We start from the raw sequence: 17,180 nt of genomic DNA on the forward strand, positions 1-17,180 counted from the left end.
CTCCCAACTTGCAATCATCTGCAAATTTTGTCAGCCAGAGTCCCTCTGTGCTAGCCTGGACTTAAGAGAAGTAGATACCAAACAGGAGAGGACCAAGGACCAAACCCTGTGGGACTCCACTCGTGACTGGTCGGCAGTCTGACTTGGAGTCAGCTACTTTCTGAGCCAGTTTGCAACCCACCTAGTGATATAGGGGTTGATGCCTAGCTTAGTGAGTTTTTCTATGATTTCTGAGTGGGGAATGGTATCGGAGGCCTTGGCCAGATCAAGGTAGGCTGTATGAAACCTCTTGCCTTCATCCGAGGAGGCATGATCTACCCTTCACAAAACCAAACTGTGTAGGATCCAGAGTTTAGAGATTCTGTATATCCTTTAGGTCCATGATGATGCATTCCATAGCTTTGCATATCATAATTGAGCTAATGGGGCAATAGTTCCCAGGGTCTGTAGTCGCTCCTCCTTTGTGGAGAGGGATAACTGTAGTAGTGCACCATTCGGTAGGGGCAAAGCCTGAGGTGAGGCTGAACAGGGCACATGGGTGAGGTGCCAGTTCACTCTGTAGGTCATGTAGAACACAGTCAGGGATATTGTCAGGTCCCATAGAAGAAGTATTCTTGGCCTTAAAGTGCTCTTAACCTGTGCAGCGGTAGTACTGGGTGCCTGGAAATCTACTGGTATTGTGATTGGTCCTCTGGGGAAGGGTATGGCACTGAATCTGTTTGCTGTATAGGCGGTACCATTGTGCAGTAGCTCAGAGCAAATTTGGGTATTGCCATGGAGATTCTTTACATGACTATAGAAGGCCTTGTGGTTGTCTTTACTATCTGCTGGAATTCTGTTTTCATAGCTAGCTTTAGAAAATTTAATGAGGGATCTCAGCTTTTTGTTGAGGTGGAATAGGGTGTTTTTCTAGTCTTGGAACTTCAATTTATTCCACATCAGTTTCCTCCTCCTGTCGTAGAGTTTATGGCAGGGGACTACCAGATTGCTTCCTTTTTTTTTGGAGGAGATGTTCTTCTATTGGTATGTCGGGGTCATGCATTTGTATGTGTTCATACAGTGCATTGGTGTATGATTCTGCAGTCATGCAGCTATACTCCATTTGCATGGGTGCCGTGAAGTTGGCCACTTCTGTTTTCAGGAGCCCAAAGTTAGTTTTGGAGAAGTTTTTCCACGTGGTTACCTTTGTGTGCATGTCCAAGGTGCTTAGTTTTGTGGTTGGATCTAACCGGGCACGAGTTTACCATTGGCGTAGAGCAATGGTTGCCCATATTAGTAAGGATCAGGTCAAGGATATTCTTACCTGTAGTGTGGGTAAGAATGAGCTGGTCCAGGGCATTGGAATTGATGAATTCCAGGAAGTGTTAGGCAAGTGTATTGGTACAGTAGTATTTTTCCCAGTTAATGGAGGAATAGTTGAAGTTGCCCAGTATGAGTGTTAGGTTGGACCCTAGTATTCTCCATGGTGCTTAGTAACATGGAGTGTGAGTCTTGGGACATGGTTGGGGACCTATAGCAGGCTACAACCTGAATTGCTGTCTTACCCAATGTTAGCTGCACCTAGAGTATCTCAGATGTGTTATGTTGGGCTACCAGTCTGGAGGTGTGCGCATCCTTTATGAATATGGAAACACCACCGCCTTTGGAGCTTCGGTCAAAGTTCTGGGGCCGAAAGGTATGGAATGTTATATCCTGGTAGTGCAGCTGTGCTTTCTGCTGCCAGGTCTCTGTTACAGCACAAATGTCAGTGTTCTCCATTTTAAGGAGTACTTAGAGCGAGTGCATTTTGATATTTGACTTCTAGCGTTTAGCAGCATGACACACTGATTGCGTTTATAGGTGTTATGGTGGTAATTTTGGTCTTTGGAACACTGCCTAAAAAAGGCACTATAGGGGGTAGCAAGAGCCTTGGCTGGTATCTGGAAGCCCATAGGGTGACAGATGGCAGGCCATCGAGGTCCGTCAAGCATGTCATCCCAGGCAGACAGATGCTGGATCCCCTTAGAATAACACCAGAAAATTGGCCATTTGAAATCTATCATTTTCTGCTTGTACTGTGGTGGTATTCTGGTTGATGGTAGGATGCTACTCAGGGCTAGGGTCATACCTGCTTGGGCTACATAATCAGAGCTCCATGTAGTTCAGGGAGGTGCAGGTGCATCTCTGGTAATGTACACCCACATGTACAATGACAGTCAATTGTACTTGAGGGACCAGAGTGTGTGCGTTATCTACACCTAGGTGCTTGCTTAAAAATACAGTTCTACTATGCTTGGAATTTAGTTTGCCCATGGCTTTAACATGAGCTATTTGTTCAAGATGTTCCCTCTGAGGAGTTGACATGCAACCTTGGAAAGCCACAAATCCTTGGCATTTAGATTTCACCTACAAGAAATGTTAGTGGCTCAAGGACTGAACCCTGGGGTACACCTAGTGACTATTTTTTTCAAACAAACTTCATTTGTTTTGCTCGAGTCTGCTGTCAGACTAGTTGTGTAGGGACTGACATTTAGCTGGAGTATATTTGAGTCCTGTGAGATGGGTCTTGACATGTTTGCAAGGTCTAGATATGAGGTGTACACTGTTTTGCCCTAATCCGATTAACTTTCTCAACTCAACCAGCCTACTTATCCTGGTTGCTTTTTTGAGTCTATAGCTTTACAATTTTATCTATTAATTTAATAATTCTTTCCATAACATTATAGATGAGGCTGGTTGGGAATATGGGTGCATAATTTAACCTAGTTTTACTCCCCACTTTCTGTAAGGGAATAGACAGTTGCTATCCTCCCATCTGGCATAAAGCCTGAGAGGCTGATTGGATGGCTTTTGCAGGGGATCAGGCAAGTCATGTTTCAGGCTGACCAGTAGGCAGCCTGATGTGGTGTCTGTCCCAATAGATGTATGCTTAGCCTTGGTATTTTGAAAGCTTGTTCTTGGAGGATTGGGGGGGGTGAGTATGTGATGTGAACATGTTGGAGGGAAGATGGGGAGAAATTTGAGCTAGGTTTGTGAGCTAGTAGGTGAGGTATGTCATCCAGGTGTGAGTATGTGATCAGGTGCTATTGGGTCAGGGCAGTGCCAGGCACTTAATTAGTATAAGCAAAGAAAGATTTGTGATTCTTTTGCTTTGGTAGAATTTGATTTGGTCAGATTTAGGAGTGTGTTTACTTTTGTGTGCAAGGAGTTTCAGTGCCTGTGGTTTCCACCACAGGGGTTTATTTTAGTTTGGTGTTTGTATTTATTGCCTAGAGGGGAAAGATGGCTGTGTATAATTTGGCAGTGAAGGATTCTGAATAAGCACTGGAGCTGTCAGGATGACAGGGGCTTTTGAGCTTGGCCAGGTCATCACTGTTTTCGTAGATTAACACTTGCATAATCTAATACCTCAGGGTTTTCGGAGAAACTGCAGTCTTTGTCTGGGGCAGTTTGTGTCTTGTCTAGGGAGGAACCTGGGATAGTGTCGTTCTGGGTTGTGAAAGAATGCTGCTCAAGGCTAGGTTGATTGACTAGCCTCAGATGGATTCTGAGAGCTCTGTCTTTACACTTCAGCAAGTTGTCTGTCATTTTACACTTTATTGTACTGCCATGTGCTTGTGTGGTGATGGTGATGGCAATCTAGGCACTTGATACTGACCATGGTGTACTGCACAGCCTTGTATTGTGCAAAGGTTTGCATCAGTGGACTTGAACTGAATCAGTGTGACGTGACTCTTGGGTGCAGGTTTCATGGTGGGTGCTACCTGTGATTACTTTAGGTTGCTGAGGGTATTTGATTACATTTGAGGCCTTTGGTTTTGGTTGGATTAAGAACCTCTGCATATATAGGTCAGTTTGGTCTGAGCTGTGAAGTTTTCATGCTGTGGTATGGACTAGTTGCTTTGCTTATTGCGGCTTTGGGAAAGCTTTGTCTCTAGTGTGGAACTACATCTGTCTGCTGGCTTAAGTAGGTGGTGGTTCAGTAAGCATGAAACAATATTTCAGTATACCAGTTCACCTAGTCTGGTTAGGGACTCGTGGAAGGTGCTGATCCATCATTCAGGTGCTAACTAATGTGGGCCACCATGGATTAATGATGGGGTTAATTTACTGGAAACACATTCTGCTATAGACAAGCTCACCAGCCTGAACATAAAACCTCTATGTCACAAGATGGGTTGCCAATTGGCTCACTGACAGAACCCACATGGTGAGTTGCGGGAGCTAGGTCGGACTCCAAACTGGTTACAAGTGGCATTCCCCAGGGCTCAGTCCTAGGACCCCTCCTGTTAGGCATATACTTCTCAGAGGTACAGACAAACACAGGAGGGCTATGGCTGACCAAGTTTGCAGACTACTGCAAACTAGGGGCTATAATTGACTCACTGGCTGACGGACATTCTCCAAAAGGGTCTCACCAAGACTGATACCTGGTGTCAAAATCATGGTCTCAAGCTAAATGCCAAAAAGTGCATAGTTATTCCCTTTGAAAATAAAGTACCCACAAGCTACCACATAGGTGGTAGTCCCCTAAATACAGAAAACGTAATAAGGGATCTGGGGACCCAAGTAGTTAGTAATCGCTCCTTTGATAATTACATTGCCAAAATGGTTAGAAAATCCTATGTGGCCCACCTAATCACAAAAGGGTTTGCATCCAGATCAAAAGAGGTTGTTGTGCCTCTCTACTCATCACTCATCAGACCCATCAGAGTGCAATGCCCCATTTGGGATGTACCTTACAAGACACCTGCAACATCTAGAAAGACCACAAGAAGTACCTCACCAAGAGGATCGCTGGCCTCAGACAGATGCCCTATGCAGCTCAACTGAAGAAACTCAAGCTGTACTGTGTTGCATACCACTTGCTCAGAGGTGATCTCTGCCTCACATAAAAGACCATGTCCAACCCAGAATTGATGGACATGCTCCACCTAAAGAAAACCTTATCCCCTCAAGCCACACACTCTAGAGATCTAAACCTCACCACAACAATAAATACGACATGCTGGAGGGATAGATTCCTGTCCCAGAGACTTCCCATGCTTTGGAACAAGATTCCAATCTACATTAGGCAGAGCTCCTCGCTAGCACTCTTCAAGAAAAACCTTGACTAGTGGATGGGAAACTAAAGTTTACCCTGGGGATCACTTCAGTGGCTCTGCTGGACAGAGGCACAGGGAACTAATCTAAGGGGGTGGCAAAAGCTAACACATTTTGGCTAGGCTTGTAAATGCCTTCGGACAGATAGCCTAGTGCCTACCTATGAACCTATATATTATATACCTGTGACTCTGTACATGTAGTTACACACAGATACATTTGTGCGTATTTATGCCAAGGACATTGATATAAATGGATTGCAAGACCTGCAGTGAACAGCAAGTGCTCCATCTCCCAGTAGATCAACACCATTTGGTCAACACAGGCAGGTATTTAACAGGTGTGCAAGATCAACAATCCCCGAGAAGGGAAATATTTCCTTTCCATGGAGATCATGTGATCTCAGAGTTAACATTTGTAATTAGCAGGGGGTGTGGGTGGATAATTAGTAGGGCATATTAAAAATTGCATGAGAACTATAGGAATCAATGGGGTTGGTAAGTTCAGAAAAAAAAACAAAAGGAGGACATATGTAAGGCTCCCAAATATGCAAAAAAGTCTATAAGATTTAGGGTTTTTAATTGAAAGTGTTTGCATAGGTATTTTAATACCAAAAGCAGACTCAAAGAATGTTTCCTCAGGTAGATTGCAAATGGAGGTGTGATGGGGAAGAAATAGATAATTGGGGACATATTTTTTCAGACTATAATGAGTTGACAGACTTTAAAAATTCATTGTGGATTACTCTGAGAAATAATGCAGCTGGCTAGAGGCAATCATCATACGTTACCTCGCTGGGTGGATCTCTTCACAGGACAAGAGGTCTGTCAAACAACCTCACCTGTCCACTCTGCGACTGACATTATGGATGACAGGATTTTAATCCCTTTCAGGTACCTCTTTTCTGAGGAGGTACTCAGGGTTTTACAGGAGGCAGGGAAACCCTACACCAGAAAATCTTGTATGTCCAAATGGAAGAGATTTCTGATCTGCTGCCATGGCTGTAACCAGGACCCTCTTTCAGTGGGGGTCCCTCTGGTCCTCTCATTTGTTCATAGGTGTTTACTAGGCTAATGACCACAAGGGCCTTTTTAAGCCTAGCCATGCATCCCAAATCTCGGACTTCTGATACCCTTGATAAGTGTAAGTATGGGCTTGGGAGATGAACCATTTACAGGTTACCTGTTTGCATTAGAAACACAGGTTGAGTGAGTTGCTCATGCTTGGCCTAGTCTTCTGTGAAGGCCCATTTGTCTGCCCTTGAATCCTCCATTGACTTCAAATTTTTAGATTAAACAGTTTGTTAAAGATGTCCTACATATTAGGCCTCCATGAAAGCCTATTCCTCTTCCTTGGGACCTTAATTTTGTTTGGGAAAATTTGACTGAGGCTCCTTTTGAGCCTGCAAATTCATCTTCTTTGTGACATTGTACCTGGAAGACTGCTTTGTTACTGGCTCTTACTTCTGGTCAGAAGGTTTTTGAGCTCCAGGCCCTTAGGCCATTCCTCCTTTTTGTTTTTTTTTTCACAGGGACAAGGTATCCCTTTGTACTTATCATTCTTTTATGCCCTAGGTAGTCAATGAGTTATCTTTAAAATCAGTCAGTACAGCTACCTTCCTTTTTCCCTTCTCCTCAGTCTGCTAGTGAGAGGGTCCTGCATACCTTGGATTTGTATAGCTGGCTCGGGTAGTATTTGGATAAAACTAGGACTATTCATAAGTCCGATCAGATTTTTGTTTCCTTTCATTCCAGGTCTTTGGGTTTGGCTGTTTGTAAACAAGTCGTCTCCTCCAGGATATCTAAGGACATTTATTTTTGTTATTCTTTTCATGGCAAATCTCCTTCTGCTTTTGTTAGAGCTCATCCTCCTTGGGCTTTGCAGTGTTGCCTCTTCTGAATTTGGACACCATTCTATCCTTGAAGTTGCTACTTGGCCTTCAGTGCATACCTTTACTAAACATTATAAGTTGAATATGATTTCTAGGACCAGAACAGGTTTTGCTGAAACCATTTCATGTGGGTTTGTTGAGGGCTTTTCTCAGTCTTCCACTTCCCATTCGGTTTCTTGAGCTTTTTTTTACTCTCCCTTCTGTACTGCAACAGTGATATAGAATGACATGGTACAGTTGTGTAAAATCGTACCATAACAGCAGATGTCCTTCTCTTCATAGTTGCAGTATTTGTTCCCTCCCTTCAACTACCTCTTCTTCATTGTGCATTTTTTTTCCCTTCTGGATGTGTCTGAACTCCTTTGCCCTAGGACGACTGCTCCCTTCTGGGGCAATGCAGTACTAGATAGTTGCATCCACAAGACCCTTTTATGCCCTGTGTTCTGTGGGGAGCATTAATGCAATATATGGCACAACCAAGATCTCTTTTAAGCTTATTTATACTGGCAAGCAACAGGCTGCCCAGGGCGACACATCACTTCTGTACCAAATACTGCAACAGTGAAGAGAAGGACATCAACTAGTAATAGTAAGATTTTACACAACTGTACTTTCTGTCACTTTGCTGTGTCATCACTACCATGCCTACCCCTCGACTATCCAGATTTTTGCCTCACATTTTTGGTCTGTTTCTCATAAAATGTTTTTTCTGCAAATTACTGAGGTTTCACTTTACTAAATAATGACACACATTTGAGTTTCAACCTTCATATCCTTCAGAAAATGCACACTAAGAAGAAATCCTGTTAGGCTAGCAACTAAGTTTATAAGAGCAGTACTTAAAAGTTGTCTATTTTTGGCAATTTGTTCCTTATTAGTTTAGGCTTTGTCCAGATTTTTTGTGTTGAGAGGTATGCTATCATGTGAGTAAAGCTGGAATGGAAAAAGTTTAAATGTTATCATGTAGGACTAATCATTGTCAGACCAGGAATCAGGTTCTCATTAGGTACTGGAAACTGAATGATGCCAAAAACCTGTGCAGTATCATTTGAGTCATTCGTTTACATACACTACTAGTGGAACTAAAAACAGATTCATGCAGATATAAGAGTAAAACAAAAAAGTGTTGAAAACATAATACAATGCAGTAACTCACTAAGATGTAGCATGTACACTAGGAAGTGTACTTGGCTAGTAGCTGGAAATCAGCAAAATAAATAAATAAATAAAATATGAAGTGAAAGAAGAAGATGAGTGTATACTAATTTTTAAACTTTGCATCACTCATGCTTCTACAAATGTACAACCAGCCTGCTCATAAAACTTAGTGGGTTTGTCTAGTAGTATTCAGAAATCAGCACACATCAAACTAGAATATGAAAAAGGAAAAGAAGCATGTCTATTAATGCAATGTCTACTAATTCAATCTTTTGTCTCACACTTGCTTTGTATGGAATTGCTAGTAGGTCAGAAAGTCGCTACACCAGGCTAGTATTTAAATATCAGAATACAGTAAAACATGAAATGAAAGAGAAATACGGTTTCCACTACTGTTTTTCTCACTCAGATCCTTTCTACAGGTAGAAACCATGTCATAACATTATTGTAGTTGGCCAGAATTCACAATTACCACAGAGTAAAATATGAAAGGAAAGAAACAAAAAAATGTTTTACTAATGTTTTAAAAGCCTTGCATTACTGATGTCCTTTACAGAGTAACAGCAGGAGTCCGGTCATAAAATGCCTGAAAGGCTACTTTTCTCAATGGGTAAATGCACAGATTAAACTAATGAATGGCTCACAGGGACAGCTGTTGTCAGTACAACTGCAATTTGAGATGGAATTTGGCTAACACCTTTGAAACTTCCTGCAGGCACTTTACCCCCACCCCCCTCAGCCAAAGGTGAGCATGCTCAGAAAGGCAAACCTAAAATGTAAACAAAGGCTGAATCAAAACAAAAAAATCCCTGGGATTGTCCCTTTAAGTCTTCATTCATCAATGCTCCTTTTGATGGTTCTTCCTTGTGTGGCCCCAAAGGTGAATGAAACACTCTCCAGAAGTAAGACGGAAAGACCCTGCCTACCATTGGGATCCATTTTACAACTTCTCAGAGACCCTTTTCCAGAATCAACAAGAAGGCAGAAATATGTGGTTCCACAAGTCTGAGGGTCCTTTCCAAGAGAGATGAGATGGCATTTCCAGAGGAAGTGGGGGAACTAACAGAAAATATGCAGAGGTGGCCCATAGAACCAGGTTTCCAGAACTCTCTCTCAGATAAACCCTTCCAAGGCTCTTGAAAGGTTGTCTGGCTGCTGCTCTCTTGAGGCAGTCAGGGGGTGCTTGTCTCTGTAGCCTGGCCATCCATCACAAAAGATTCATGGGAGCTGAAAATTATGTCCATAGGTTATTTCATACCATTTTCACAACTTCTCCTGTTACAATGAAGAGTCCCAGATGTCCCACCTAATCAGAGGGAGGCGGCACCTTGGAAATAGGAAAGCTGCTAGAAAAAAAAAAGTCAACCAGAAGGTCCCCCTGACCACATAGGATTCAGAACCTACTCAAGATTCTTTTTAGTGCCCCGCAACTCATCACTCCATTGCAGGAGGACATCCCCTGAGGCTTCTGATGCTTAATTCTCACTAACTTTTTGGACCACCTATGTGCATTGTATTACTTTGTAAATATGTACCTACTCTGAGTACCTTATGTTCATATACTGCACAAACACTGTAAGATTTGTGATCTGCTGATTGAGCTATGAGATTGTATAGTGTTTGACTGTTTGCATTTATCTGTATCTGCCTATTACAAGTTAACATTCTACCACTTGCTATCCAACTACTATTATTGCATTCAACTGTCACACCTACCTAAATGTCAGTATTCTACTTCATGTTAATCTTTAATTACCTATGTATTTCAACTAACTTCTTGGAGCTTTTCTCTTCAGGACTCAGCTGAAAATGGACACTAGCTGTCCAGTCAGACTATCCTGGTAAAACAAATGTTAAATAAACAAAAGGAAGACAGGGGACTTGAAACCCATTCTGGATCTCAGCAAATTAAATTAATATGTGACGTATTCACAATTCTGAATGGTCATGGTTCAATCCATTTTTCCCCAGCTGCAAAAGGAAGCTTGGATGTGGTCAATAGATCTTCAAGACACACACTATTGCATCAAAATGAACAAACAAACATGGAGATATCTGTGCTTCCAGCTGGGAGCCAGTCATTACCAGTTCCGAGCACTGTCCCTTGGACTCACCATAGCCCCCCAGGGTATTCACCAAATGCATGGCAGTGGTAGCCGCTCATGTGAGACTGCTGGAATTCAGAGCATTTCTGTACCTAGATGACTGGCTCCTAACTGCCACAACCACAAATTTACTTCTACAAGCAAGGGGCTACTTGTTCATGTTGCATCTTTCCCTAGGCATCACAGTCAGCTACAGCAAATCACAGCTCACACCTATGCAGAGTCTGGAGTTCATAGGTAATAACATCCGATAAAAACACTCAAGGAGTGTAACCACACACTAAAAATAAAACGCCACAGCTGAAGGTAACAGCAAACAGAGTTTAATGTACTCCAAATAGTTCATAGGTTTTCGTCTACATATGTTCAATTAGAAAGCATCTTTTCCTCCAACAAGCTTTCAGATACACATTTCCCAGGTCATAGGATCACAGGAAGTTGTTAGGCTATCGACCCGAAGGTCATTTCAAGCCTAGCCATTTCATCCCAATGTAATACCAGAGATACTGTAGTCAATAGCCAGAATTGTATTTAGTAATGACTGCCCATGTCCAGGAGGATTGTGGGGACTATCCTTGGTAAGAATTTACAGTACCCCATCCACTCGTCCATGCCCCTTTTCAACAGTGTCATAGAGGTGATCTGCTTCATATGAATTGGCAGCCTATTCCAAACATGCAGCAGTCTCTGGGAGATGAATCTGCGTGTATGCATAAACACTTAAATGCCACCAAAATGAATGTACAAGCAACTAAACTGCACCAGACTGAAGACATTCCCCCATGACCCCTTAGCTAGTTTTCCGATGCAGCCATACGCACTTACATAATGGCATAAAAAATTAATATAGTAGCCTAAACAACCACTCAAGTACTTTTCCCTTGTATGCACAAGCACGTAACACCAAAATGAAACCATTTCCCCAATTATTTCTTTGCCCATGAACATAGAAGGACATAAATGACTCCTCCAGTAGTCTTCCTATGTATGCACGGGCAGTTAAATGACACACAAATGAAACATTTTCCACTACAACCCCTCCAGTACTTTTCCCATGTACATGCAAGCACTTCAGTAGCACCAAAATTAAACCTTCCCCCAATGCCCCCTTCCAGTAGTTTGCTCTGTATGCACATGCACTTACATGACATCAGAATGTCACAAAATGAAACATTTTCCCCATAACCCTTCCAGTGGTTTCCCATTTATGCACAAGCAGTTAAATAACACTAAAATAAAACATTTTCCCCCAGCAACTCCTCCAGTAGTTTGTCCATGTATTTACAAGGACATAAAATGACACAAAAATGAAATGCTTCTTGTAATGACTACGTCAGTAATTTGCCCATGTATGCAGACGCAATTAAAATGACACCAAAATGAAGTGTTTCCCAGCAGTGCCAGTACTTTTTCCATGTATGTACAAGCAGATAAATTACACCAAAATGAAACCTTTCCAGATGACCCCTCCAACAGTTTGTCTGTGTACACACAAGCACTTTAAATGACACCAAAATGCAACACTAGTCCAAACAACCCCTCCAGTATTTTTCTCATATATGCACAAGCGCTTAACATCAAAATGAAACATTTTCCAAATGACCCCCACCAGCAGTTTGTCCATGTATGAAATTGCAGTTAAATACCATCAAAATGAAACATTACAAGAAAGTGATGTCACATTCTTCTTTTCCAGCACAACTAATCTCGCAAGCCTTAGGATTCATGGCAGTAGCAATCACTCTGGCTCCTTTAGCTAGGTTTCATATATGAATTCTGCAATGGACTATGTTGGTGCAGTGGTCAGTTCTTCAGCAGCCCTTGTTTGCCCCAGTCAAGATCACTCAAACTTGCAAAAAATATATCTTCTATGGTGGCTTTGCTCAGACAAAGTTTCTCAAGGCTGTCCTTTTGTTCTTCCTCTGCCCACAGCCATGGTCACCATGCACACCTCCCAACTGCAGTGGAGCGTGCATTTCTTGAGGGTCTATATTAAAACATTGAATATTTAACAGTTCAAATCACTAAAGGTCAGCCTTTAGTGACTGAACTGTTAAAACATCGAATGCTCAGGAAAAAAAAAAAACAACAAAAATGCACCCCCCCGCTACTTAAATATAATAACTCCGAGACCGCACTACATTGAAGTAAATGGAAATCTTCCCTTACAGAGATTTCCGTTTACTTGTTCGATGTTCAGCAGTTTTGCTATTCTCGTGTCAACGATGTCGGATTTGACATTGTCTACTTTCGAGAATCTAATACAGACCCTTTCTTGAAAGGACAGTCCAAGGCATGTGGTGCCCAAAAGAAGTTAAGTCACATATCAATATCCTGGGAAGTACAGAAGCCCTCCTCATTGCAGGCCTTTTAAGGCAGTCTCCCATCTGGGACGATTGCGATTCAGATGGACAATATGTCTGTAGTCTGACATATCAACAGGGAGGAACCAGATCTTGCCCACTGTCAAGAAGGAATGGGAGTGTGGCAATGGGCGATCTCTTCTGGCTGCTTTCTCACAGCAATGCACATACTGGGAAATGCCAATGTGATTGTAGACAAACTAAGCACGTCCATTTTGATGTCTCATGAATGGTCTCGCAATACCAAAACTGTGGAGAGAATTTTCCATTGATGGGGCCCAGTCATGCTGCAACCTTTTCGCTGGTCCCCACAGCAACATGTACAGCAGGTTTTTTTGTCCTGGTCCCTCCACTACGGTGTCACTGAGAGATGCTCTAGTTGACGACTGGCCCTCTGGTCTCCTCTATGCTTATCCCGTTACCTCTAATCCCCAAATTTCTACAGAAAGTATACTGGTTTAAGAGCATAGTTATCCTCATTGCACCTTGTTTATCATGTCAAATTTAGTTTCCCTTCCTGTGGCCTCATCTTCTGCATCTGCCCTGGATACTGGACACCAGGACCTCCTGTCACACCTGACCTGGATAACTTAAATGGATGTAACAGGCCTCAAGCTGACCGCATGGTTTCTCCAGTTCCACTGATGGCTGCACAGCCCAGGCTTACCTCCCTAGTGCAACATATTTTATTGACTTCTCAAAAGGGTTCTACTAGGAAAACTTACACAAGTAAATGGAAGAGATTTGGACCTCTCTTCTACCCTTATACCAGCTGTACTTGAGTTTTAGCTCCAATTTTTCAATGAAAAGGCTAGTTTCTCTACTATTAAGGTGCATTTGGCTGCCATTTCAAACTTCCATTGTGTTGAAAATAATTCTTCCTTATCCTCTTTCTCAAAGGGAACTTCTTGCTTAGGCCCCCAGTAAAGGATCCTATTCTTCCTTGGGATTTAACTGTCTTGCTTCAAGGTCCAACTCAAGGCTCCTTTGAGACCTCGGCCAAGACGGACCTTAAATTTTTTTCCTGGAAAACTATTTTTCTAGTTGCTATTCCATTAGCTATATAACTCCAGGCATTTTCCTCCAAGCCTCCTTTACCTGAACTCCTACAAGGACAGAGTTTCCTTATGGACCCAACCAGTCGTTTTTGCCTAAGGTGGGTTCCAAGTCTATTAACCAGGTCATTAACCTCCCAGTTTTTTTTTCCAAATTTCTCTAATAAGGGAGAATACATGCTCCATCTTTTGGATGTGCACAGACAACTTTGGTTCCATCTCCACCAGACCACATATTTCAGGAAGACTATCCAATTTTTTTTTTTTTTTTTTGGTGTATTCTCACTGAATAGATTGGGCATGAAAGTTTCTAAAGTAACTTTGGCCAAACAGATAACTGACTGCATGTCCTTTATCTATAGCCAAAGAGGGCTGTCTTTGTCTAAGCCGCCTAGAGTTCATACAAGGTCTACGTCTCTTCAGCTTCTTTTTGGTAAAGAATATCTATACCTGACATTTGTGTTACTGCCACTTGATTGAATGCTCATACATTTGTTGCGCATTACAAATTGCATTTGGTTTCTAGGAACAGAGCTACCTTTGGCTCTGCAGTATTCTGAAATACCCTTCCATGAGGACCACCCAAGGTTCATCTAGCTAGGGACTCTGTCCCATCAGTAGAAGAATGAATGAAATTGACATCAGAAATTACTCACCATAATGATGCACCTGTGTTGTCTATTTTCATTCTTCCTCAGCTTCCTGCCCTCCTAACCCCCTTCCCTTTGTTCCTGGAGAGACCTAAGGAAAAACACTGGGAACCTCTGTTCTCTGAGTTCCAGTTCTATCTCTTTCATCTCTACCTTTTTTTAAATTGCTTGGAGTATTAACCATGGTTTATTGGGGACATCAAACTTGATCTGAGGTATGTTAGTTTAGTGGGGCATTACGGGTAAAGGGAGGAGTTTGAGAGTTGGATCCAAGGATCTGGAAAAAGTGTCAGAGTCGGATCAGAGACCCATCAGTTGAAGAATGAAAATGGACAACACAAATGTATTGTTACAGTGAGTACATAACTTTTTTGTAAAACCATGGAGTTAATATATGTATGTAATAAGAAGAGAGGAGGTGTGCATGATACAGATATTGCCACACATCCACAGGCATTATGAGAACTGAGCAAGGGCAAGTGCCTTAGAATCCCTTGGCATGCAGTAATGTCTATACCATGCATACCCCAAATACCTTACTGCACTTATGAAATGAGCATCTGCATTTCCTTGCAGTTTGAATTTTATATTTAGTAGTTTTATGTATGACAAGGATATGCTCTGCAGGGAAACTTTTATTAAAAATAGGTCCTCCACCCATTTTAACTAAATGAATCATGGTTATAATCTTGTAGCTGTGAAATTCTGTCATGAAATTTTGGAGGTAGTTAATTAAGGAACCCTTCTGCCAAACTGTTGTGTCCTGTTATCCAGTTCATAGGTTGGTACTAGACTATCGGCCCTAGGGCCTATACAAGCCTAACCATAACAATTCCCTGGCTATTTCTTCCCACACTATTTACTTCCCTGGACCCCTGTCTAGCAGGATGACTGACGTGATCCCCGGGTATTAGTACCTGTTTAAAAACTGAAATGTGTAACAACTCATCTGAACTCTGGCAGTTGAATGAGTCCAGATAAAGAGACTTTAGCAGCAGCATAGTGCCTCACAGAAATGCAAACTTTTTTTTCAGGTAGCATAGCCTCAAATATGTTTGCAAAAGTAATGACGCTGGTGGCAACTTCAAGAGCTGAAAAGCACACATAAGCGAAGCGGTAATGTTATCCCCATCATTTTAAGTAGACTTAGTTGAGAATATGATTGTTGCATTCTAAAAATATTCACAAAATAATAATTTTGGTGGAAACCTCCCAAGAACTGAAAAACACATGTAAGTAGTAAAGTTTCCCCATCCCTATCATTTTCATAAGTTGGCTTAGCTGATGGTGTGCTTGTGTTTATTTATTTTGCTTCTATGATGATTTTCTGTGTTTTATTTCTATTTTAATATGAATTTGAATTCATGCAGTGCTTTTCTTTTCTGTACTGTATCTTCAAATTTACCTCTTTGGTCAAATCTCTGGCTAAGCCTATCACATTTGCATGTATAGGTATGCAATTTTACTCCTAGGTTGTAGTGACTATTTTCTTTTGCCAAGTAGACCGTTTTTTTTTATTCTTCATGTCATTAACATCCTGTCTCCTACTACACCACTTCGTTTCCTGTTTCTGGGATTTATGTTCCCACTTACACCAGGCCTCTTTATATCTTTTTGGGTGTCTTTCACTCCTCCTGATCAGATAAATTTGAGTTGTTAGTGTTTGTATTACTGTTAAGTGTGTTTGCTTCACAGCCCTGATTCCTGTTTTACGTTTTTATCCAAAATTAGTAATGTATTTGAGTTGGCAGTGTGTGTTTCTGGTGTCTGTTTTGAATACTTCTAGGTTTGATTATTTTTCCTTGCTAGATGACTTTTTAAGATGGTTGCAGTTTTTGGAGTTTGAACGATATACGGGAATAGGGATCTGAGATTGAATGTGAAGTCTAGGTGGCCTGCGCTAGCTTCTTCCCACAAAGAGAACAGATTTGATGCATAGGTAGCAAGTTTCACTGCCCGTTTTAAAACAGTACAGGGGTGGTGGGAAGCCCCTATGAAAAAGTTTTAGAGATTGTTGAATTCATTCTGCTTTTGATTTTTGTGGTTTGGATTCTTTCATACAGTTGGTATTTTAACTGTAATGGTCTTTGTAGCTTTTTATGTTTTGGTACTTAATTGATTAATAAACTGTCAGATGGCTTACTTTAGTTACATGTGGATTTTCTTGCAGTCATGGAGTTCACATTATATATTACATTTATACAGCTTTGATCATGTCATTTACTTCTTTTACTACACTCTGTACTAAAAATGTAACACAAGTAGAAACTTAATAGTACTTGAAAGGAACTGATTTAGTAGTAGTAGTTCCTATCAAGTTTTAGGTTTCATGCGTTTTGTATACACTGCACTGATGACCCACATCTACTTAGGTATCTCTGAGTAGCTGATGAATTTAGTACAGTAGTTATACTTAATTTAGCACAGGTAGTACTTGTCTTTCTGCTGCTTCAAAATTATTTAACTGTGGTCTCCAAACAGGCTTCATGTCTCATAAATGGAGAATAGCAAGTCATCCCTTGGCACAAAGATGGGTCATCTACAGGCCCTGGAAATTATAAACCCATAATAGTCTCACAAGTCTCATATGCAAGGCAATGGAATTAATTGTTCCATGATCAATAATGATACAGGAAACCTCCAAACACTGGACCCAAGACACATTGGTTTCATCAAGGGCAGATCCCGCCCATCAATCTGATGGACTTCTTTGAGAAGGTGAAAAAAGCAAACTGGTTCACACCGACTACTATGAGCTGGCCAAGGCATTTCACACAATGCCTCACTCAGGCACTGTTGATAAACTCAAGATGTTAGGTATGTCACCCGGTAGCCAGTCATCTGGCTTCACAGACAGGACTCAGGAAATTAGAACT

Source organism: Protopterus annectens, chromosome 2.part0 (genome assembly GCF_019279795.1).
Source record: "Protopterus annectens isolate FY-2018-M chromosome 2.part0, PAN1.0, whole genome shotgun sequence".
NCBI lineage: Eukaryota > Metazoa > Chordata > Ceratodontiformes > Protopteridae > Protopterus > Protopterus annectens.